At 39.4% G+C, this 21,271-nt stretch overlaps 1 protein-coding gene across 2 annotated transcripts in view; it reads left to right on the top strand.

Moving 5' to 3' along the window:
* Positions 1-7,820: 7,820 nt before the first annotated feature.
* The window catches only part of hs3st1l2 (heparan sulfate (glucosamine) 3-O-sulfotransferase 1-like 2), a 36,040-nt gene continuing 22,589 nt past the window's right edge, over positions 7,821-21,271 (top strand). The window contains exon 1 of one of the 2 annotated variants that reach the window (XM_005950583.3): positions 7,821-8,167. The gene's annotated coding sequence lies outside the window, so the exon portion shown is untranslated. Of the gene's footprint in view, positions 8,168-18,815; positions 20,882-21,271 lie in introns of those variants that run through there. The other variant, XM_005950584.3, reaches the window with a different exon arrangement.

Below are 21,271 nucleotides of genomic sequence, written 5' to 3' on the forward strand. Positions count from 1 at the left end.
CGGAGGCAAATTGCTCATAAACTCCTTAATCCTCATCAGTGTCTCATTGGCTGAGTGTTTGAGGTGGTACAGCGCTAATAGCAGTTAGTTCTGTAAGACAATATTTGCTATTTCTTCTTGATAATCTGCCTCAGTTCAGCTAAAACTGGCAGTTCATTACTTCCTTAAATGAGAACAGTTTTATCCAAATACTCAGCCTTTGGAAATTGGAATGTAATATAGATAATTTGACCTGAAAAGAAACAGACGGAGCAGAGTGGGGCGTCACAAAGCCCTGTGAGAAAACTTTGCTGACAACCATATAATGAGTCTCTGTGAGTATCTCCCACTATTTTATTGTGTCTTTATCTCCTCGCTCTAAACTAGTAGGGTGAAAAGAAGGAGTAAAAAAAAAAAAATAAGGGGCTGCAGGTTTGGTGCAAATTACCCATGCTTATTTATTCAGAGATGTCGCCTCATAGAGCAACAAACCCCCTGGGTCTTCTCACAGGCCGGAGTGAGTGCCAAATCACTTTGCTGCTTGGTAGGAGAGGAAAAAAAGATGGGAAAAAAAGGGGAAAATTGGAAAGAAAAGGTAGCGTTTTCCGAGAAGTTGTAAAAAGAAGACATTTGTGGCGACAGATAAGTGGAGGGAGATTACAGGTTGGGGTCGGCGGGGAGGTCGAGCGACAACAAGGGACTGGAAAGAAACGAAGAAGTGAGCACAAAGGGAAGACATAAAAGACGGGGAAATAGTGTAGAAGAAAACGATCAGAGCGATAGTTAAATCAAGCCTTGGAGGGAGGGAAATATGAGGAGAGACTGGGGAGAGGGTGGGGGTGATGGAACTAACAAGGGAGGAGGCAAAGCGGGAGGAGGGCTGGTTGAGTGTCTCCCATGGGTCTCGGAGGGAGAGGAAGATGGCTCGGCAAGTGCGCGCCCGCAGAGAAGCTCAACAGGGGGTCAGCTTTTTGTTTAGTGGAGAAAAAGAAAACCCTCTTCAACGCCCTCGACAGTAACGTGGTGATAAGAGACGCCCATACGCTCCACATTTCAGCTGGTGAAGCAGCTTTGTTCCGAGAGGCTCCTTCTAATTCAGTCATCTCCCACCCCCACATGCTGCCAACATATTGTACACACATTGACACACACGTAAATACACAGCCCGTAAGTACTGGTGACATGCTTGCCATTGTTTTGGATCTGTACCCCAAGACGTCTGATTTGAAACCTTATACCTGAGTTTGAAAAGTTTCATAAAGGGAAAACACGAGAAGGTAACAGATTTGTTGAATAAATCATGATGTAGTTTGTGAAGCACGAGACTGAAATGGAAAATAAAGTCACGTGAGATGGCAGGTTGATGTGAAAGGACGGAGAGGACTGCAAACTTATCGACATGAATGCTGCGTTTCTGTTGCGCTCGAGGAGGAAAGTGTGAACGAGGGACCACCAAAATGTATTCAGGTCGACCACACCCACATGCACACAAACAGGAAACCTCCTCTACTGCATTTGGTTTATCATTTAGGATCCTATGCAGATGTTCACCGTAGACAAACACCCTCTTCCATTTTTCAAGAGGGGGCAAAGCACCATTTTGCTTTTGTGCCCAGTGACTGTTGTCACCTACAGTTAATCCCCCTTTTACCTGATACCAGTCACCCCTCTAACACTCACTTCTTCTTCAGAGTCAGAAAATTTATTCTCTGTAAAGATAAAGATTTATGCACAAAAACTGCACAAAAATGTTACAAATTTAAATATTTTTCATGGAGATTATTTTTAGTTTTAATTTCACTTTCTTCCTTTTACTCTTTTGCCTTTAACTCTCATTTTGCATACTGTGTATTTGCTTTAATGCACTTAGTGAATGTTCTATCGATAAATATCGATTTGCTTACTTTATCTTAAACAGAGGTTCTCAGTTCATTTAACATTGATTGGATGACAGTGAGGAATATGCACCTTTCTCTTGGCATGAGTCGAGGTAAAGCACAGAGTGGGAGTGGAGAAAGGAGGCGGCATTACAATTTCCATCAAGTTTCCCGAAGAGTTTTTGAAATTTTCAAACTCAAACACACTATGAACAAATAACATCTGTGGTTTAGAAACGCACGAGAAATGCATTTTTAAAACCGTCCTCTAGGTAAGTATTTGCTTTAAATTTGGAGCTAATGTTTCTAACTCTGCCAAAAGTATCTGCAAGAGCAACAAAACACATTTCTATATTTGCTTTGCTAAATAAGTCATAGAGTGACCTTGTTACACTGCAGAAAGAAAGAGACCTGACATTTGGGACAACTTTAGAGAAAAATCTTGGCTAAGATCAGGAAAAGATCACGGTATTGGTTAAATATTGAAAAGGAACATTTCGTATCTCTTACCTCGGTTCACACTGCGATGTTTAAAACATCTGTTTAAAAAGATTGCATTCTTCATAGATAAATCCAGAAATGGTACAGTTCTGTGCAAAGGTCTTGAGTCACCCTGAATTATTTCCCAATATTTTTTGTTGTCTTGGCTTTCTGAACGTCTTTCAAAGTGTTCTTTCAGATGTTGTCCAATTTTTCACTCATTTTCTGCCCAGGTTTTGTACCTAACCATTTTCAGATGATTGGTGGGGTTTTTTTGTTTGTTTGTTTGTTTGTTTTGGCCACTGACCTACGAATCCGTCAAGCATAAAAAAGGCAGTGAACCAGTGTTGTGATTGTACATACCAGATGGCTTTGCAAAGAACCATTTTAAAAATGTATCTTTATAGGGACAATTTAAATTTTTACCCCCATTTCTTTAGTTGAATCTATTAAAAAGTTAAATCATAACACATTACTGTGTTATGTTTGATATACATTTAAAATACGCCAACCTTTCACTGGGCTCTGTGAAAGGATGCCTGTCAAGAAGCCATTCTTCAGTAAGAAAAATGTGGAGAAAAGGTTAAAGTACACCGAATTAGACAAGAACCAGACTGAAAATCAGTGGTAACAGGTCTTATGGCAGGGGTGTCCAACTCCAGGCCGGTGTCATGGTTTTAGATGTGTCCTTGATCCAACACAAATGGCTAAATTACCTCCTCAATATATCTTGAAGTTCTCCAGAGGCCTGGTAATGAACTAATCATTTGATTCAGGTGTATATGAGGCCTGGAGTTCGACACCCCTGCTCTAAAATTTAAAATTTTGGTTCAAATCATTGTCATTATGTATAGATAAGGTCAAGTGTGAATGTCTACAGCCATCTCTAAGTTATGGTAGAGGCTCTGTCGTGTTTTGGGTTGGGTAGGAGATTTGTTAAAATTGATGCAATTATAAACACAGAAAAAAGTACCATTTGATTTCGATCCACCATGAAACACCATCTGGAAAGCATCTGATTGGCAACAGCTTCATTTTCAGTGTAACAATGATCTCAAACACACTGCTAGTAAAAGCATAGCTGGATACAAAAAAATACAATGGGAAGCTATTAGTCATGGATTGGCCTCCACAGAGCTCAACATTATTGAAGCAGTCTTGGATCATTTTGACAGAGAATGGACAAAAGGCCAACATCCAAACAAGAACTTCTAATGTTCTTCATGAAGACTGGAGAACTGTCCCTGAAGACTATTTAAAGACAACATAACACTAAGAAAGTTTGGGCTGTGTTGAAGAAAGGTGGTCACACCAACTATTGTTCGAAATGTACAAATTCTGTTTGCCTCATATACTGTATTTCCATGCATGTGTACACATGTTTTATTATATTGCCACACCTGTTTGCCAATTTCCTGGCAAAATTTAAAGAAATAACAGGGTCTCAAGATATTTGCACAATACTATATGTTGTTATTTAGAATAAATACAAAAAGCTTCATATATCTCCATATTTCTCAGTGAACTAGCCTGTTGTACTGGTGACACTCTCCTTCATCATAAAAGATACACACATCTTTTTATTTAACTTTTCCCCCCATTTTACACATAGATCAACTGCTGAAAACATTCCTTTAAAATGTATAATTTCTTCTTCTTTGAAAAGCTTTTGATAGAAAAGTACAGGGAATTATTTAGCCTGTTGGAAGAAAAGACAACTCAGTATTTGTGACCTATTTTTTAAATATTTATTGGAACCAAGGGGGTTGGGACTGAGCACCATAAACACAGTTAGGAAGTCTTGAAGTATTGAATAATGGATTGGAAGACTGAAGAAAAACATATAGATAATCACAACACACTTAACCATTTAAAAGTTAAGAATTCTTTAGAATCTAAAGCAGATATTGTGGGATCACACAGTAACAGATTTGTCTGATATGAATGTTTCTTTGTTATGTTGATGTAAAAAAATGTAGTATGAACATTAATCGTGTTCCATTCCCAGTTCACATTCTGTTGTTTTGCTATAACTGCTTAGCTGCGGGCGTCTCTCAACAATTTGCCAAGTGAGACAGGTATGTCAATCTGGACTCGTCACATATAGGAGACTAAAAAACACTCTCTGGTGTCACAATTAAAGCTGATGTGTGAGCATAATTTTGATTTTATGAACTGGCGTATTTTAACTCAAGTGAAAATTATTTCCTTTGGGTGCTTAAATCAAATCAGTTGCTCATCTGGCTCTTGGTCTGTCACAATTAATTGTTTGATGTGCATGTAAAGTACAGAAAGGGGGATCACTTTTTTTGCACCTTCTTTATTAGTTTTTGCATGTAAATTTGCAAAACCTCTGCAGGTTGTGGTGTTAAAATGGAAAAGTGACCTTGACCTTGAGCACAGTTTGGGTGAAGGCTTCTTAAGTTATTACTGTGTCAGGGTTTTATTCAAAGCTGATCATTGCGTTAAAAGGAGTAGTGAATCTCATGAGCTCATCAGAACGTTGGTCAGATGAGCTAAAAACTGAACAAAAAAGCAAATCAACAAGTAAACAAAAAAAGAAACAAAGCAAAGAGACAAAGCTTTCAAAAGAGAATCAAAAGGAAAAATGACACGGCAGGATATTTAATCAAAATTTCACTGCAGCAATTCAGTGTGGTGTTCGATGGTTTGTTTGGCTCCCGAGTGCTTGTATGTATGCAGACAACATGCTCCTAACGAGACAACGAGTTGTGTCCACAGGGGTCTCCTAGATCAGGATCAGGCCATCACTGAGCTCCTGGACAGCCTGAGGTGCAACCTTGCAGCTGGACAAAAACACAATGTCCCAGATGTGTTCTATTGGATTTAAGTCAGGCAAGTGTGGGGGGCAGTCAATCCTCCAGGAACTCCTTGATTAATCTCACCACATGACTCTGGACATTGTCAAGCACAGGAGGAACTCAGGACCCACTGCACCAGTGTGAGGTCTCACAGTGGGTCCAAGGATTTCATCCTGATACCCAGTGGCAGTCAGCATCTGTGTGTCCCTCCATAGATATGCATCACCAAACCATCACTAACCCACCAACAAACCGGTCGTGCTGAATGATGTTAAAGGCAGCACAACGTCCTTCATGGCTTCTGCAGACACTATCATGTCTGTAACATGTTCTCAGGGTCAACTTGGTGGACCTGCCAATAATGGTATTATATGTTTAATGCCAGTCGGGCTCCGTAGTGCTGCAAAGTGAGCACAGGGCCAACTACAGGACACTGGGTCTTCAGGGTATTTTCATGAAGTCTGTTTCTAATTGTTTGGTCAGACACATTCACACCAGTGGCCTGCTGTAGGTCATTTTGTAGGGCTCTGGCAGTGCTCATCCTTTTCCTGCTTGCACAAAGAAGCAGATACCAGCACTGCTGATGGGTTGAAGACCTCCTGCAGCATTATTCGGCTTTCCTAAAGAAACTGCCCGTATCCTGGAATACTTTGATTCAAAAGTGTACCTACATTTTTTTAGAACAGTCCTCAACGTTTTTGCCCATTTTTCTTCAAGTACACCTCTTTTTTTGCTTTTCTGTCTTTAACAGTGAAGTTGAACTAACAGCTCTAGCTGCCCTTATCAATAAGTTCATCATCTGTTTCTGATGAATTTCTGTCAGTAGCATCAGGATAATCTCCGGGAGAATCTCAGGTTGGTTCACTTATGCTGAAGTGTGTTTAACATGCACGGCTGCAGATTTGCCCCTGTTATATTGTCTTTTTTCAAAAACCTTGCATGTAATCACTCTGTGCTAAAACTTTGCTACATATTTGGTGTGAACAAAGAATTATTCCATCAGCACTCAATCAACCTCCTCATGTTGCCCGTGTCTCTCTCCTCAACAGAAAACTGGTGTTTCTCCTTGTCCAATAATGCAGCACCCTCAAGGCAGCAACGCTGAAGGGCACCCTGTCCGTATCTCTGAGATGCCAGTATGATCTGAATGAACAGCAGCATTTGGCAGCCTGGGCTGAGAATGAATGTGTTGGCAATTGCTTATACCACATGGAATAATTCATTAGGGCACAGAGTACTTTAAAATCTTGAAAAAGATTTAAAGTACTCTTTGTTTTTTAGCTTTCAGCATATTTGACTTTGTTTACATCCATATTTCGTGAACAGTAAGGCTCATGGCTGTTTGTATCTTTAGTGCACAAAACCGGTTACATTCCCAATAAGCAAATGTGAACGCCCTCAAATTAAATCGAAAAATCCACGTCTTCACCTTATGATCATTGTTTAATTCTAACCAAAATAAAAGTGTTGAAATGAGCCGACTCGGAAAACTCAGGCGATAGAGCTTTGTATTAATACTCAGCTACAAAAACACCCCCCTCTGTTCAGCCTCCTGAGGAGCAGTTTAATGTGGATCTGCAGATTAGGAGGCTAGAACTAAATTCTGTAATCGCTGTGATGGGCTTAGGCAAAACTGAGTGGGGGTCTTCTCAAGGTTAAAGTGATGCCTGTCCCTTTCAATTACCTGTCAGTGTTCATTCAGACATTTCCTCTGTGTTATTGCAACATGTTCGTTCAGGTATTGATTTGGACAACATGTTTAAAGAAAATCTACTTTTCATGAAGTCCATTTTCTCTGTAATTGAGTTATTTTTTAAAGGAACAAAGCTGAACATTATCTTCTCCAAACAAAAGGATACAAAAACAAGTTATTTCCTTTTGATAGCAGCCACATATTTTAATACAATAATGGATTTTTGCACTTGTTTTATGGAAATAAGGTTTAAAAGGAATTATTTTTTGTATTAATATTTAACTGTTTGCAACTGTGTTATTGTTTAACGGCTGATTCTCTGACTCAACATCACAACATTAACCAAAAAACTTGAGATTTGCTCTGTTAGTCGCTCTCCACAGCAACTAATAAGCAGCATGTCCCTGAAATGATTTGAAAAGCGAAAAGCTTCCTTTCTCTTTCCACCTACTGCTTCGCTATTCAATTAAATTTCTTTGCATATTCAAAGGCAGAAAATAGATGGCAAATGCTAAACCATTAAATATTTTCACTGATATGAAGTCAAACAAAATACAGAAGCTCACAAAGAGAAGCCAGTCAGAGATATTTGAGTTGTTTTGTTGCTTTTGTGCTGTTTCGTGTCTGCTCTGTAACTTATTTATGATTCGGGGGACTTGCAACGGCAAACTGAAAGGGGGGGATATGAGGAGGGAGGACAACAAAAGAGAAGGTTAAAAATCCAGAATCAAGCAGGAGGATCTGCTCCGGTCGAATGGGTGCTGAAAGGAGGGAGATGGAAGAGGAGGACTGGAAATGTTTTGCTCCATCATGAGCCCTTCAGCGTAATCAGATGAAAGAGCAGACCTGATGTGAAAGCAATAAAGAAAAGAAGAAAAGAGAAGCAAGAAAGAGAAGGAGAGGGGTGTTTCCCTAAAGGCGGAGATGTGCTTGTGTATGAACTAATCTCCCTCTCTCCCTCTATCTCTCTCTCTCTCACACACACTCACAGACACACACTCCCTCCCTCTCTCTCTCACTCTCGCAGTCACTCAGTCAGTTGCAGCAACACACTCACCGAGATCGGCAGCACAAAGCAGAGTCGCTCTCTTACCAGCCTCCAGAAACACACACACCGACACACTTTGCCGCGGCACGCACACACAAGCTCAGACGCCTCCACGCACACCTTCTCAGTGTCGGCCGCGGAGCTGAAGGAAAAAGGAAAGGAAGGAAGGAAGAAAACAACACCAGAGAAAGGAAGACAAGAAGTAAAAGAAGAAGAGAAAATATCCTGAGAGAAAAACAGGAACAAATTCAGATAAAACTTCACTCAGGTAAGACCACTTTTTTTTAATCTTTCCCTTTTTACGTAGAACTAGTTTTCATATTGAAACTGAAAAACCGACTCACATACACAGCACAGAAAATGTTGAGTGTAACATGCACATAGTGTGAATAAAAACACACACTGTGCACCTGACTCTGTACCAGCAGGCTCACGTGACCTCATGTCTCGTTTTTAAGTTTATGATCTTTTTATGAAAGACTTTTTTATTTGTTCTTTACCTGCGGGAAAGGGCGGTAAAACTGCAGAATTAAACTGCAGTGAACTTTTATGTTGTGCATTTATAGAAAAACAGCTGCATAAATGATCTCAAGGGTATAATGTTGTGTGTTTGAAACATGTTTTCTGTACTAATTTAGAGTAAGAATAAACTTCAGAGGAAGTAAAAGGAGGAAGTTTAGAAATCTAATAAAACAGTATCTCAAAGATCATTTCCATAGAGTTTGACAGCAGTCGTGTGTCTCAGAGAAGAACGTCTCTTTATAACTTGCGCTTACTAAGGTTACAGATTAACACGGAAACTAGGCTCAAGTATCTTAAGGTCTGCAGTGCCAGGACACAGTGTCATATCTTTAAGCTAAAGAAGTTAAAAGTTTGTGCAGTCCAGTTTTGAAGCCTCTTTTCAGACCATATTTAAATGTTTATCAGCTAACAGCAGAAAGCATGGTTACAGAGTTGTTCCCTAATTTGTGCAAAATGTGATACAAATGATATATTTTTGAATTTCACTCACCAGTACCAGAATATATACTTCTAGGGCAGGCTGTTAGTACAAATAATCAAAGTTCAGACCAAATTATTTATCAGATAATTCCTTTAAAATGCTCCAGAAAGCCACCAACATCACAAACATGACCATGATGTCCATTCAGTTACCCAAACGGATGCCTAAGAAATAGTGGCATGTGTTGGTGTCTGTCAGTCAGGAGTAGCCATGCCTGTAATAACGAAAGGGAAAGGAATATTTCAGCTTTAATCGAATTTAAGTTGATAAGTCAAATAAATGAGGCCAAAATCACTTTTGCACCACCTGTAAACTGGCAATTTTCAGCACTATCATTAGCAAATGATAAATGTAAAAATCTCATCTTGAAGTCTTATATTGATGACTGTCTGCATCTTAATGTTTTTAACTTGAATATTTTGAGGGATTGGTGGATCAGACTGACAAAATGCTGGGTGATGCTCACTCAAATCCCTGAAAGCTAACAGCGACAATTATTTATCAACCACAAGATAGGCCCACCCCCAATTATACCCTGGTTTACCATTATTGGTTACTATCTTTTACAAATTGTATATTATGTTTAAATAGTGGAGTGAGCTGAAGGGTTGTTTTCTCATACACTTTTTTGTACTCAGATTTCTTTTTGTAGTTACAGTAGGTGCCCCCTGCTGGCCACCTGTAAGAATGCAGGTTTAATTAGCTTCCACAGTAGCTGAGCATTTAAGGAAGTGAAGGATTTGGTAAAGGCCGCGATAGCTTCATTTGTCAGCCCTTAAGCCACCTCCTGGCTTGTATGTAGTTAACAGCTTCTTCTCCTTATACTATTGTTATTTCACATCAAAGACAAAGGCTGAAGAAAAAAAAAAGACTGCATATGAGCTTTTAATCTGTGGTGCTCTCCAACCAAACTGTAGCCAAATATAAGACAGTTTTAGCCACAGCTAACTCCTGTAGTACCGTGCTTAATGTAATGTGAAAACCTTTTTATTTATGGCGTATAAAATGAAACACTTGATTAGTAATAGCCACCTTTATTGACATGTGCAATATCCTTTGTCCTCCACTTAGTGGTGTTTTTCTGTGCTCAATTAACACATTTTATTTGCATGTCTGTAGCATACTGTGAACACATGACTGCCTAAAACAAGGGAGTCATTTTTGTTCAGGAGCATGCCACTCCCAAATAATTTGTTTAAGTGGTACCAGGAAAGATAGTTCCTGCTCTGGTACATCTGAACAGTCAAACAGTCTGTAAAAAGACAAACTGGAGTGAATCCAGGTCACAGAGTCTGTGAAAAGATTGAGTTAGTGTGTGTGTGTTGGTTTGTTGAGCTTCACTGTGTTTATAAGAAGATAAGACAAAAAAAGAGAAAGAAAGAAGGAACAAAGTGGGAAAATGAATGAATGAACCCATTGTCTAGTGTGTCCGTGTGTGTGTCTCTATGTGTGTGTGTGTGTGTGTGCGCTTAGTCAGGGGGTGTGTTTTGCACGTCACAAAACAAACTGAGCAATCGGTGACATGTGAGAGGTTAATGTTACACCAAAATGTGTACCGTCTTGTAATCAAAGAAATCGCATTAAACGACTCGGTAACAATAACAATATTCGCAGAAACATTCACATTAGCAAAGGCTGCTCTGGTAACATTTGGTAACAGTGTTGAACACTGTAAACAAAGATTTCTGGACTTCATCTGTTCATAGTCAGAATGATTTTATGCACTGGATTGTCTGAGCACCGAGTGAACTTTAGCCAACATTAAAGGTCAGACTAACAGAAACCTAGAAATCTGTGACAAATGATTCCAAAGTACAGATAAACAAGTAGCGTAAGGATAAATATGGAACACACTTATCACTAAGATGTTAAACAGAACCCAAACTTCTGCTGCTGCTGATGTAGACGTAAAAAACAAAACAAACTATAGATCAACTTAACAGCATCATTTTATATTCTCAAAACAAATCTCCTGCATTGATGCACACACTGCAGACATCTCAATATCTTTTCCACCTGTTGACCCACCACCAAAATAAAAAGCTGCTTCATAATCTATAAATCTATAACTATTAAGTATCTATACTGTTGTTCTATGAGTTTAGCTGTGTTGTTCTTCTAACTTCTGTCCTCTTTAGTCAGCAACTTCAAGCCTGGCAAAATAACCACTAAGGATACCTTTGAGTAACATATAACTGTGTGGCAAATACATTAGAAGGTTACCTAGGCGACCAGCGCTTGGTATATCCGGTAGCACCAGCTATAAGCAATAAAGTGATGTGCAACAAGCGGATTACTTCCTGTGTAAACAAACAAGTGCACTAGCTGTTGCAGGGCCCAGAGAAGAAGCCACTGTTGTACTTTTACTGAAGGAGAGCCATATAATGTTTTTGTAGGAAGGGCTTTATTTCACACACAAAATGAGCAGCTTCTCTTTTTCCAAAACAGGCTAAATGAAACTGGCTAAATATATAAGCATTGTGCCTTCACAGCCATGGTACAACATGGTGCTGAAGAAGATTTTTAAAAATAGAAAAACCATTGTAGTCTGAAGCCTAATACACTAGCTTAGTTTACAGTTTATCCAAAATAATATATATAACATCCAAACATCAAAAAGTGCACATATCCCAGCATCGCATCAGTTTGTTGGCAGTTCAAAGTGAAATAATTATAATGACCGGTAAAGTATTCTTAATGTGTGTTCTGTGTTATAGTAGCAGCATTTCCAGCAAACTAAAAGAAACTTAGCAGCACATTAAATTCAACTATAGCGATATTTAAGGTATGGCTCACCAACAAAAGTATTTCCCAGCAGAGAATGTATAATGAACTTCAAACATGCTGTGAATGAAAGAACCAGTGAAAACATGGCGCTGTCAGCCGATTTTAAAACAAAACCTCAAACATAACCTGCTCCCATTCAGGTTATATGTTTAGCATAAGTTAGCATGATCATTTAGCTCGGTAACACGAGTGCTACTTTCGTGACACAGAAAAAACTCAAGCTTGACATAGCTCGCTAAGCCATTAATCATCCCCCGGATGTCTAAAACAAATAGAAACTGCTTTAATATTTAATATTTAAAACAAACCACTGATCCTGACCTGAGGGAATCACAGCCTCGCTCCTAAACAGTTACAAAGTAGCACTGTCATTTATTTGAAGTCTTCCATTTTTTTTCTCAAACTAGTTGTTTGAAACCAATTTTGCCTACTGTTTGGTGCTTGGAGTGTTTCTATTTAAAACAGCTGCCTGCTGTGAACGATAACACTGTTTTGAGAACAGCAAGAATGAATCAAAACAGCAAAGTTTTGGGCCAGAAAGCAAAAGCAGTGAAGTAAAGTTGCTACAAAGCTCATCAGACCTGAAGGAGGCTATAGGTTTATGGGTTTGTCGATACAGCTGCATGGCTTAGAGAAGCTTTAACATACATGACAAACTACAGCAATTAATGAATAAAAAAACAACGTCAAGGACTACCACGTTAACTTTCTGCTGCTCAAAGTGAACGTCATGCAACACTTTGACCAAACAAAACCACTGATTCTGTTCAGAACTGCTCAGGAAACAGTGCAATATCAACATGAAAGACACAAAATTCAAGACAGCTCCCCCGAAAAAGGACAGAAAATTTAAAAAGTAATAATAACAAATGACAAATTTAAAGCCCAAGTGATTTTACACACAGTGCTTCAGAGAGACCAAAACAAAACGGGATCACAAACTGCCGAAACAATTAAAAGCACAGATGGTAAAGAGGCAAATCAATTACAGAGTGATTAGAACATAAAACACTGTCCATAAAAATGCGGACGAGCAAAGCAGCAGCGATAAATTCTGCACCTTAAACTGATTTTATGGATTTTTAGGCTTTTTTAATTTGACTTCACACTGTTTTCTGTTTACCTCTGTGTAAACAGGGAACAGTTTGGAGGAAATTACACTGGTGTAATTTCCTCTAAAATCTGATTAAGATTATGTACTTAGGAAGCTTCACTGCTGGAGCTTCTCAGTTTGCTTAGACAAAATTTGGCGGAAAGCTGGCACCTCCCAACTGTGAAGAGAGGTAGAGTTTTCATAACTGTATTCTGTATTTGGGCTTTTATAAAACAAAGAGACAGACAGAAAGAAACAGCGAGGGGTAGCTAGGAGGGGAGGAGGGGAGAGAATTAGGGATGAATCAAGAAAAGTTTGATGGAAACATGGCGAGACTGTGTGAGCAGGAGCAATTTGTTTGAAAAGTAAAATGGATCTTTTAGAAAATTAGGATTTTTTTGAGAGTGAGATAAGAGGTCGAGAGTAACACTGACAAAGACGTTGTGTGATATTAAAGGGTAGATTGCTCATGCTGGTGTGTTTGTGTGAGTGAGGGGGTCTCTGCCACCTTTGCTAGCAGAGTACATTATGGCTGTTTGGGCACATTAAGGGGCATTAACTGGAGGAGCAGCCCTGAATAATACATGGCTTTTATTTATGAGCAGAGTGCAAACGTCCTCTGAAGCACCCTAAACCAGGCTACACACATGCAGTCATGCTTCTGTCACTTCAGAGGACATTGCTTTGGCTTTCATTAATTTTCTAGAGACTTAACATGAAGCTAATCGTAACTGATACCAGGCAAGCCTTCTCTTTATCCAAAACCTAACCTTATCCTAACCAAGCCGTGATATTTAATTATTTTGTCACAGTGAGTCTCTCCCCACAATATAAAAATGGAGTTATGTACTGTCAGCATGAGTAATGTGCCTATATGGAAAAACAATTTGCAAAATTATGTGATTTTGAGTGCTTGAACAAAAAGGTGATACATCTGTGTGTGTGTGCGTGTACAAGTTTCGTGGCAACATTTGTGCAGGTCGACACAAAAAGGTGACATCAGACAATCAGTGCACTCCACTGAACAATCCTTAGGAGTAATAGGGAAGCCAATGAGCCCATTTATAGCTCACACACTCCCTCAGACACATTTACAAACTTACACACTCATAATCAAAACTTTTAAGTGACATTTTCATGATCGCCTCTTCTCAGAGTTTTATCTCTTCAAGTGAATTTCCTCCTCTCTTACATACTAATTCTATTCCGGAGACGAGATATGACTTGACAAATCTCAGATATGACTGCAGGGAACACAGTCATATGAGCTCAGCATGAGTGTGTTCATATCAAATTGGTGATCTATGGTTTATTGGGGGTGAATTGGATAATGGTTTTTTTTGTTGTTGACATAATTAAACCCATATTATCAAGGTCAAGCTTCATTAGTTGTAGGCAATTATCCACAATAACATATAACAAATAACCCATTTTCTGTAACTAGGTAATCCACTGCAATGAATTTTACATCATGTAGTTAGTGAAGAGAATAATGAACTAGAATAATCATGAACAGATGGACTTTGAAAAGCTTTTTCTTGGTAATAGGACGTTTGTCATAAATTTCAGAACTCTAGCCACTAAAAAAGAAAAGAAAAACATAACCAGGTTTAAAATTTCAATTTCAAGCCATCTTTGTGCACATCTGGACATCCTACAGAGAAACTGCTACTTTTAAATCTCCTTCTGGCCACTTGCATGTGTGCTTTTTGATTTTATCATAAATCAAACCAGTATGGATATCGAACAACAACTTCTATGTCAAAATGACCCGAAATACATATTCATAATCACATTTTACAAAGAAGTCTTCAATAGAAGACGCCGTATGCCTGAAGGCAGAGTATGAGTCGCATGCTTATTGTGGGTATTCATCTCTTTTTTGGGGTTTTTTTTTTTTTTGGACATTCAGTGGGTTATGCATCATGAAATTCATCCTGCAGGGCAAAACCGTCAATGCCAAGTTCTTACTGTTATGTCCCGAGGTGCTGAGGAAGAACATTTGGTAAAACCACCTGAACTGTGATGTATGCAGTCTAGCTAATCACCCTGCACACTGTTCACCAAAAAGAAAGAAAGAAAAGAAAGGCTAGCGTTTGGACACGCTGAAGGAGATCCAGTGCACATCACAAATGCATTACAGCAAGTGTTCAGAACAGGACCTCCAGGGAGATAAATAGAGCAGCAGCACTGGAAACAGTCCAGAGGTGCCCAAGGAGACGACCTTGAAGGAAAGAGAAGCCAAAATTTTATTTGTTGCTGAATCAGAGAAGTTTATGATTTCAACAGAAAGTATACATACAATATTGTGAAATCAGCCCTCCAAGTTAAATAAGCATGATGAAACACTGACATGAAAAGCATATTTTGGATTTAGTCACTACTGATGTTTTAAAAAGTTAGAATTCTTGAATCTTAAATACAAAAAGGCTAATCTAACAATTGCTTTAATAGGATGGAAAGAGGTAGTTCAGCAGTTTAAAAAAAGCTAAATGTTGAACATTATTTGAATAACTGTCCTTCAGTCATCATAATAAAGCAATACGGCCTTGAGAATATGATTTCTCTGTAGTCCATTTTGATATTTTAGATTATAAAGACAGCTGGAAGCATGGAGGCTAATATGTCTCTTTCATCTTGACTGGTGTTACATTTTTTATTGCATTGGTCACAGAGCAACAACAAGAATGAGCCCTTTAAGTTTTATTGCATTATAACCATTGATTATTGTAACTGCTACAGTTATTCTGTATTTTATTTATTTAATTGAATATTATATGCAGGATAATTTTCTTAATGCACCTTCTAAACTGAAGCGGTTAGCTAGAAACATGTTGTTAATTAGCTAAAAGCATACAAACCACTGTGTTCCTTTAATGTCTTTATTGGCTGCCTTATTTCGGGATGTGGTGAGTGGTTTTTAACCCTCTCAGGCTCAAATTAAGTTTTTGTTGCTAATGCACAAAAGAATACCTGCAGTGGTACTTCTGAGTAAAAAAAAACTCATAAAATATGTATGTGGGGTAATCAGGTTGTTAGCTTTTAACTGTTGCAAATCTGCAACGCCTGCCTTGAGAGGGTTAAAGAGCTGCAGCTGGAGGGAGGCCATGCACCTAAGGGGTCAGTGTTAACTGTATTTGCAAAACCTTGGGGTAGGAGGTCATCAGCCTGGCAGCCGGCCGCTCTGTCAGGGTGAAGGTTCACAGCGACTCTAGCTGAGCAGGAAAATACACACAAAAAGTGGTTGTTACACCTCTGAGCGCCTCTGAGGTGACAAGAACTCCTGGTGGCAGGCAGATGGACACAGATACACTCTTTTCTGTTTCCCCCTGTGCCATCTGGAACACTCTTTCCTCCTGAATTAATATATTATTGACATGCATTGCTATGCTGAAGTATAAGAGTAAAGTAAAGTTCCCACCTCAATCCCTAATATAGAATCTAGCCGAAGGGTTTATGAATGAAGTGCAATTTATTTAATCATGTTCATCTAAGAGAAACTTGACAACAACTAAAAGCAATTGACTTCTGAGTGAACCAACAGAGATATCTGTAGTGCTACTTAAGCTCATATATTTAATACTACTCTAGCATTAGCGCACCCTAAAATAAGGTTAATACGTTCCTTCACCTTAAAGGGAAAGTTTACCTGAAAGTCTAGTCTAGAAAGTCAAGTTGTTGTTTTTTTTATCTGGCCTGCAGTGATATTTATCCAACTAGACCAGGGATGGGCAAATAATTTTCCCAAAGGGCATGAGATGGGACTGCTGTTGAGAGTCGCACCATGAGAAACTGGGACTGTTGTGGAGGGTCGCACCAATAAGCTTATAAAAAGATAGCATTAATAGTGAGCACAGTCCAGTTCAGCTTATTGGTGCAGCCCTCCACAGCAGCCCAGGCACGAACTAGATTGTTTTAGTCAGATTTGCACAGTTTTTGAGATATCGCCCATAGAAACAATTGTTCTCTTAAATATTTTGAAATGTAGAGGTCACTCTGCCAGAAATATATTCATATTCTCTTTGTCTGTGTCATCAGGTCCATGTTGGAAATGTTTTTAAAAATGTTGTTCATATCCTGTCACAGTCACTAGCATGTGCATGTTTACATGGGTCAGTGCGTGCTTCTTACTTCACAGTGCCGGGATGTTGTTCAGCGGAAGGAAAATTGTTCCTGTATGAAACTGCTTACACCAAGTTTTTAGATTAATTTTAAGTCAGTGAGTCCTGATTTCTGAAAAGAGACATTGCGGCTGATTTTCCAAATATATATTAAGAACCATCAGGTGAGTGACATGTCTACAGTTGATACGTTCAAAACTGAGAAATGTTATATTGGTACTAGAGGATTTTTTTAAAAAATCATCCATATTAGATTTTAGGGTGAACTGTCCCTTTAAACTTTAATGATTATATTACGGGTGCTTGCATTTTGTCCCTGGAAACAAAACAGGTCACAAAACTATGTCTGCAAACAGAGTCGCATCCCGGCAACATGAGTAATAAAAGGGCCACGCAGAGTTTACCGTCCTGCAGACACTGACGTGATACACGATCTTACCTCAAAGCTAATGGCTGAAATGAAAACTCCTCTTTGTTATGACTTATGGACTCGACGTTCCTATCAGTAAGAAATGTTTTAGAGTTGCAAAAAATCGAAATGAAAGAACTGAAATTTTGTGGCAAAAAAAGACCTTGGTAAAGTTACTGTAGTAGTTTAGCTCTTATACCACGACTGGTCACCAGCTCTATTTCCTGACGATGACTGTGTGATATATTCAGGAACAGCTACTGTGCTGAATTAAACTGTAAACAAGGCTGTGTTTATTAATTAAACAGCCAAAGTTTCGAACAGATTCCAGGGCTACATATTCTCATACTCTGGCCCACACACTGTATTTCAGCTCTGTTAATTAATACTGCATTGATCACTGGAGGGATTTTTTCCTTTCACTTGGCCTTCTGCTCACAGAACTGGGAGGTCAGCTACAGAGCAGTCATTCTGGCTGGCAAGTTTTCAGTGAGTAGCTAAAGGGCACATCAGCAGGATGAGATGTCTGTCAACACACTGGGCTCGAGCCAAAGTTTTCAGGCTGAAAGATGATCTTCCCACTCACCATAACAGGAACATCTTTCTTCACTTTCCCTGAGAGGAATACTGATGCGATTAGTGTACTAGAAAATCTCAGAAAGTTTTCCAGCAAATAGTTACAGCAATCAAGTGTAAAGTGTTGTCTACTTATGACATGATGCAGTGTTTAACTCTGCGTGTTTGAGCCAATATGAACAGTTGCGTGGTATACGAATCGGATGTGCTCTCACCCCAAAGTGTCAAACACTTTGTGTCTTTTGGAGCAAGTGTCTTGACACCTTGCACGAGCCATCTGTCCTCTTTTAAAGAGCTTCAAAGTCCATATTAGGAGGCTGGATTGATGTCTGTACAGTAAATCAGATGTTTTACAGTAAAGAGATTGCAGTGTTTCTCCAGTTTCAAAGGTTTCTTTCTTTTCAAGCTGTTGCTGCACCTCGCTCTCTGTAATCTGTAATAGCAGTAAAGACTGAACTACTAGAACGCACTACACAGACCAGGTTTAAAAACAATTCAATTCAATTTTATTTAAACAGCGCCAAATCACTATTACAGTCGCCTCAAGGTGCTTTATATTTTGAGGTAGACCCTATAATACTACAACAGACAGAAACCCCAACAGTGGGAAGGAAAAACTCCCTTTTAATAGGAAGAAACCTCCAGCAGAACCAGGGTCATCTGCCATGACCAGTTAAGGTGAGGAAGACAGGACAAAAGACATGCTGTGGAAGAGAGGTGTATCAACACATAGTGAGTGGAAAAGGTGCATCATGGGAATCCCTCAGCAGCCTACACCTACTGCAGTGTAACTAAGGGAGGATTCGGAGTCACCTGATCCAGCCCTAACTACATTTTTTAGCAAGAAGAAGGTTTTAAGCCTAATCTTAAAAGTAGAGATAGTGTCTGTATCCTGAATCCAAACTGGAAGCTGGTTCCACAGAAGAGGGGCCTGAAAACTGAAGGCTCTGCCTCCCATTCTACTTTTAAATACATTAGGAACCACAAGTAATCCTGCAGTCTCTTACTGTTGCCTAAACCTTGTGGATCAAGCACAGACACAACACAACGTGTCGTGCATACTTTGGCTTTAAAAATAGCCATATTTGACCCTGGAAATGACAAAAAGATGGTGAATTATCACTGAAACAAAATATTTCTAATATTCGTCATGCTACTCATGACAGAGGTCAAACGATAACAACATGATCAGCAGGAGCCTTCAAAATATCCCAACAGGGAAGTTCTCATTCCATTGTACTGACAGGACTCCAGCGTCCCCCCCCCCACGCCTCCTGGTGTCCTGCCAGTTATAATCAATCAACCCAATCTCCCATGCATCGACCTGCTATGTATAGTAACAAAGTCGTTAGGATTGAATCCTGGCTCTCTCCCAAAATTTAAAGAAAAAGTACCAAAGCAAGGTCATAGGGGGCAGAGATAAAGAATCCAGAGGGAGGAACCATGCTTTAGTTTTGTGGAGTGACCTTGATAGATTCCAGACAGTAGGAGGGAGTTTGCAATCTGGGTGGCACCACACGTGTGTGCGCGCAGTTAGTGATGGCTCTCATTAATTTCCAGTCGCAGAGACCCCCTGAGGATGGTGCGTGCATGTGTGTGTGTCTGTGCTGTTGTGCTGTGACAGAGAGGAAGGAGGAGGGGGTGTGTGGGTTAAGTAGGAAGGCAATAAAGCCATTTAAGAGTCATAAAGTGCTTGGTCAATCAAAACCACCCCCTGCTAGGCACCTCATGTCTGCCTCTGATTTTGTGTATGTGCATGTATGTGTAAATATGGTACTGTGTGTGTGTGTGGATATGTATGTGTGTGTGGATGTAAGAAGAGGAGTTACAAAATGCACTGATGGGTTTCTGTGTATCTGGGGAAATGAGCCTGTGCATCCATGTGTGCTTATATTTTTTAATGTGTGTCTTTGTGTGTGTGCGCCAAAGGGGTGAACGAGCCAGTCTGGAGAGGCAGTGGGATGCTGTGCTCAAAGAGAGAAAGAAAGGCAGGCAAAAAGAAAGGATGCATCACCATTGGATTTGTGTGAAAATAGCAACACAGCAGATGCAGTGATTAGAGTGCAATTTGTCTGGATACATCACAATGTGTTTGCGTGTTTGTGCGTGCAAATACATGTGCATGCATTTGCACCTATTTCTATGCCTCAGCCAGATTTTCAGCCCAATTTGAAGCCTCTGCAGGACTTTATGTCCATTATGTATTTCTTGTTCTGCTTGCAGATACTCTTTTTCTTTACTGCTTAAATTGCCAAATTGTTTTACAGACTGATTTGGATTCTTCCACAAGAAAGAGACAATTCTACAGTTTTATCCAGCTCAGACAATACCCTGTGAGCCAGAAACTTTTCTTCCCTGGTTTGTTGACTCATTAGCTCACTTTAATGGTGTCATTTGTAAATACGTCTGTTTTGCCAAGCACAAATGTGCAGAAACAAAACCCACAGAGGAACAGGAAACATGCCAATTATTAAAAAAGAGATGGGAATATGATCAAATGGCTGAACAAGAACACTGCATCATCACATTGTGCGCAACCAGCATTTGTGCAACATTTGTGTTGTTTCTAAATCTAACAGGATAAAGAGTGCATCACTCCAGAGCTCTATTGTGTTCACGCATTCAATTTCTCTATCTGCAGCTTCACACTGGATAGGCCGGGAACAATAACTCTGGCTGCTTGTTTTTAACATTACTGAAATACAGCCACCTGAAAGTCGTGATACTCGATAGAGATAACAAAGAGGAGCTGCCGAAAGAGACTAGAAAACTCTGTCAACAATACTAGCACATTAAACAGAGTAAAATATTGATTAATGCAGGTGCAAGTACCTACCAGGAAGCTCATTATTAATTGACAAGTTCCACATAAACTGCAGCTTGAACTGAGTTACTGCAGACTCTTCACTTGCCTGGTCATTATATTTTAAACACAGACTGTATATACAAGATTTGTGGACTTGCATACTGAAGCAACCATATAGAGGAGCTGGGTGAGTACTATGCTTTTAGCTGCAGTCTGGTTAGCAGATGGCATTGATTGTATAGGTGAAGATACATGCTAGTTAGCGCTAAGTAGCATAGAAATTAAATACGAGAATTCCACTTACCAAAGGTTGTAGTGTTAACAGTAAAAAAAAAAGACATTATTTGCCAAATTTTTGTATTAAATTGCTTCAAAAGGCACCAACAGAACAAGCACAGAGAGAGATATTCATGTGTCTCAGATTAGCTGAGGTAAAGCTTAGCAGGCAGCTAGTGGTTAGTCACATCTGTGTTGGCATCTACCTATCACGCAAGCTTTCAGCCTTGAAATGTTTAGTCAAGTGAAGCATTTTAAAAAACCCGACCACCTGTACAAAGAGAGAAAATTAACTACAGAT

The sequence above is a fragment of the Haplochromis burtoni genome, unplaced genomic scaffold (assembly GCF_018398535.1).
Source record: "Haplochromis burtoni strain Fernald_Lab_line unplaced genomic scaffold, NCSU_Asbu1 Contig_767, whole genome shotgun sequence".
In the NCBI taxonomy this organism is placed as follows: domain Eukaryota; kingdom Metazoa; phylum Chordata; class Actinopteri; order Cichliformes; family Cichlidae; genus Haplochromis; species Haplochromis burtoni.